The sequence below is a fragment of the Bactrocera tryoni genome, chromosome 2 (genome assembly GCF_016617805.1).
Source record: "Bactrocera tryoni isolate S06 chromosome 2, CSIRO_BtryS06_freeze2, whole genome shotgun sequence".
NCBI classification, from domain to species: Eukaryota; Metazoa; Arthropoda; class Insecta; order Diptera; family Tephritidae; genus Bactrocera; species Bactrocera tryoni.
The window spans coordinates 16,948,270-16,953,122 of NC_052500.1; positions in this window are offsets into that span (position 1 = coordinate 16,948,270).

The window sequence follows — 4,853 nt, forward strand, 5'->3', positions numbered from 1 at the left end:
ATACAGAGACTATATATAATATCTTTAGTACTTGAAATGGTGACAATAAGTCAAGAATACAATATACGGGTTATGAGTTGAATATCATCTTAATGCTAAAGATCTCTCTCTGGAACAAGAGAACCCGAAACTAAATCATTATTTTTAAGAATTATTGTAAAAAATTAAAGTAAGCAGATTCCAAGCATTATTTCAAGTTTGCACTACTAAATATCTATTGATAAAAGTTGGGATCTCTCACTGAAAGTGGTCCACTGACTCAAAAACACCATAGTCAAGCTAATTATGTTCCGTGGAGTCTTTATGTGGTGTAGGGCTTTAGAAAAGACCACACTTGCAATGAATCTCGGATGGCGCTCATCAGCATGTGTGAGGCTCTAAGCTCCACTCCAACCATTACACTTAACGCCATATTTCACATGGTGCTTATAAACATCGTCGGAAGGTGTATGGTTGCGAAAGTTGCCATCAGACTCAGCGAATCTAAGTTCCTTAATGAACACGTGTCTGAGCATTCGGAAATCCTCCCACAATTTGATCTCCTAACGAAAAACTTGAATCTTGGAGTCGCCAAACCGAACTCTAGTGTCTCCTTCTCTGTCCATATACCGGCGAGAAAGTGTGTGTGGGAAGGAGTCATTAGAGGAGAGAGGCAGTGAGCTTATTTACGGATGGATGGAGGAGTCTACTGTCAGTAGCTCTCTAACAACTCCAGCTTCAGATTTCCTGGATATTGCAGTGGTATCTAAGTCCAGGTTGCAGCCATTAAAGTAGCAGTAGATTTATTGTTGCGGAGTGCAGCCTCCTTCTGAGAAGTGACCTTAACTCAGTTAGCGGGGTGGCGATACTAGCCTTGAACGCATTAATAGTGCGTTCATGGTTAATCAAGGAGTACTTAACCTCGTCATCGCAGGCAACTCTTAAGTTTATGATCTGCCAATGAAGGGTACCCTTGTACCGCTATCAGTACAATGGGAGCGTGTCGGTGCTGCCGTATCATCTTTTGTTCTATTACTAGATAACTGGACTGGTTGCTTTTGAACCAAGATCGATCGCCAGAGATCTAGTGATCTCTTTCCCTCAGTAAGGCTAGCATCGTTGTAGGGGTTTTAACAGGTCATTGTCGTCAATGCCGTAAGGCTGGCGTCAACTGCAGAAGCTGTATGGAAGAATACGAGGTAAAAACAACTCAACAATTTCTTCTTGACTGTCCCGCGTTTGGGAGGTCAAGGCTTGGGAGCGGATACCTTCAGACAGCGTTCGTTAATTACTAAGTTCGAACACAGGAGTTCTTATTTTCTATGGCTTCATAAAGGTCTGCGTCCACGTATGATCTCTCTAAATCAGCCATCTAACCTAACCTATCAAAAGATCACAATTTATAATTCCTAAAACGGGAACTTTACTTTAAGACTTCAAAATAGCTCAAGAGGCCTTTTCCGCCACTTTTCCTGGAATGTCCCTCAACAAAATACATAATTGTAATCCCGCTTGTTGCTACTGATTACCAAGTGACAATGAATTGACCTTTTTGCTGTGACTGCTTTGTTGCTGTCATTTCCCTTCACTTACTCTCGGCTCAACTCGACTCTATTAATTTTGCCGAATGAATGGCAGACTGACTGGCGAATCGGTTGAACCGTTGCACTGTTTGTTGCTGTATTTAGTTTCAATTTACGTAATGCGACATATAAAACAGATAAATTTTCAATTATGTACAGGCAGAGGTGGGTATTTGACCGCATGAATATTTACACAAAGCGACTTCCTTTTTATTTGAAATTTTTTTTTTTTTTTTTTTATTTAGAAAATTACATATTTTTGCATATTCGATATGCCGTGATTTTTTATTATGGGGAGAGAGAAAAAAACGATGACAACTAAATGAAGTGCTATAAAGGTTAAAGGAAGAAAAATTTTATTTCTAAATGGGTATAAAGAAATAAAAATGCAAAATTAGTGTCAGTGATTGTAATACCAAAATTTCGGGATTTGATACCGGATATTCGGGATTACTCGAATCAAATTAAATGGTGTATATTCAAACAAATAAAGTGATTTTAAGATTTAAATACTGATTAGTGATGGTGATACCGAAATTTCCGAATACTGATACTGTGAAATTCGGGATTATTCAATCTCATATTAAAATACATATATGGCATACATTCATATATTTGAAGTATTTTAGCATTTAAACTAACGGTTAATGATGGCGGTCCGAAATTTCGGAATTTTGATACCTGAGATTCGGGGTTATTCAGGTTCCTATTAAGCGCTGAACATTCACATAGGGATAGAGGCTTAGAAGTTAGTTAGGTTAGCGGTTAGTGATCACGATACCGAAATACGATACTTTGATTTCGGTATTATTCAAATTAATTTTATAATATATTGCATACATTCATGATATAAAGAATAAAACATCGATTAATGATGGTGATGCCGAAATTTCGCGATTTTGATACCATGAACTCCGGTATTATTCAATGTCATATTAAATGGTGTACATTTACACAGATGAAGAGTTTAACGGATAAAATAGTAGTTACTAATGGCGATACCGATATTTCGGGACTGTTGTATTGTGTGTATAATATTTATGTTTATCAAAAGAGCAGAATAAATTAATGTACGAGGCTATTTGCGGTAATAGAATTTTTGAGAGAGTTTTGGAGCACATACATTTTTTTTCTTTAAGAAAGTAATAGCTTTAGAATAAAAAAACATCGTAATGAAATTATTTTGATCCCGAAGAATTAAAAAACATTAAACCAAAACTATTCCAAACCCAAAAAATTAAAAAAAAATCAAACCAATCCCGAAAAATTAAAAAAATCGGGACCAATCCCGAATTTTCGGGACTACATACTCAAGCAGATGCTATATTTTTATTTACACACTTTTTTGTTTATTTCTTAGACAATAAACGAAAATGGACTGCAAACCAAAGGCGAATAAAATTATTCTATAATTTCGAAATTCATACGGTATACAAATAATATTTTTTTAGCTTGAAAGGTTAAGTAATTTACTGCACGAATATATTTGGGGAATTAGAATTATCTATAGAATTTTTAAGACACACAAATTTACTTTTTCCTTCTTTGAATGAAATTAACAAGCTTTGGAATTAAAAAAAAATCGCAAATTTATTAGAAATGAAACCGAAATTATCCCGATTAAAAAATAACTTATTAAATCAATTCCTTATTCCAGTGCCTAAAATCAAATGTACATTCCAATCCCGAAAAAATAAAAAAAAATTTCGGATCCAATCCCGGAAAAAAATAAATAAAATTCGGGATTAATCCCTACGCTAAATATCACATTAATCGCTATATTATGTATGAGAAAAATTTGAAAACAAAATTCGGGACCAATCCCGAAATATTGAAAAAAAATCGGGGCCAACCCTGAATTTTCGGGACTGCATGGAAATAATAAAATCTCATTAGCTATAAGTTATTGAAGTCACTAGCAATCATATACTAGCGCATATAACATATTAATCGTATTATTTGTAACACATCACTAATAAAGAACACCGCCAGGGACCTGAAAGTGCACACAACAACCCATTTCCTATACATTGAGGTGAACATCAATGCTATACTATGTAGCCATATGCACAAAACTACAGAAATATGTACATGTATTTGTAGGTTTCTCGTATATCATATTCACCCGGTCAACGGTCAGTGGCGGTGCTTGCACTCATATCCGCACCCAATGTGAATCTATAATGAATAATAACAAAAACAATAACAACAACAATAAGAAGAACAAAAAAACAAAAGTTGAACAAAACTTTGCCACATAAAACCGAATTGTAACTACCGGAGCCAACCGGATGCGTCTGAAATCGATCGTCATGGTGAGAAATTTCGCATTATATCTAAAGTAATAAGTACAATATGGGAGTAACTATGTCAATATATACATGTATATGTATGTATATATTTACGCAGTGCAACTGTCACTTTGATTTAATACTTTTTTAAAGCTTTTTGTGTGATAAATGCGATACAAATATTGCTCGGACCCGACCCTCGCACACTCTAGCTGCGATTTGTGGCTTCTCTTGCATATTCATGTGAACTTTTGGCATAAAACCGGGATTGTAAAGTAACTGTTCACACATTAGTATCATAATTAATATAAATTTCATAAGCTTGCTTGCGCACCCTCCGATGTAAACGCAGATTATTTACATTTAATTTCGCTCTTAAGTAAAAAATCTGCAGTAAAACACATTATCAACTGTGATTTTCTTCCTCTCCTTTTTTGCATTCGCTTCCCCGGCATAAATCATTTTTAATGTGCCAAACCGCAATTTGTAAAAATTCCCAGGCATTTAAGTGGCTTTTTGGCGGTTTGGCAAGTGTTGCTGCTCATATAGCGGTTCAAGTCGGCGGAGAGTATGGTAAGTGACCACACATACACATAGAAGTATATATGTATATGTATAAGTAAGTGAATTGGCACGTCATTTCGCATTGCGGTTAATAAAATGTGTAATTCGATACCCCTTCAAGAGTATCTCTCACACTCAGTTTGCCCCTCCAAATCGACTATTAAATATTTCGACTTTGTTGTAGAGGAAATGACTTGTGAAAGCATCAAGCGGCAAAAGCTGTTGGCGGAGACGGTATGGTATAGTATGAGGAAAAAACAGTTAACAAGTGATAATTAATTGACCTTTCGTCGGTACATTTGGTATTTTCTCAGAAGTTGTTAGCAGGTTACTTAAGGAAATTTTTACTGTGATGGGAACACAAATTGCTGTCAGAGGCTTAGTTTATATACTCTATCTCCATTTCTATCTCTCTTTTTCTCGCTCCGTCCCTCTA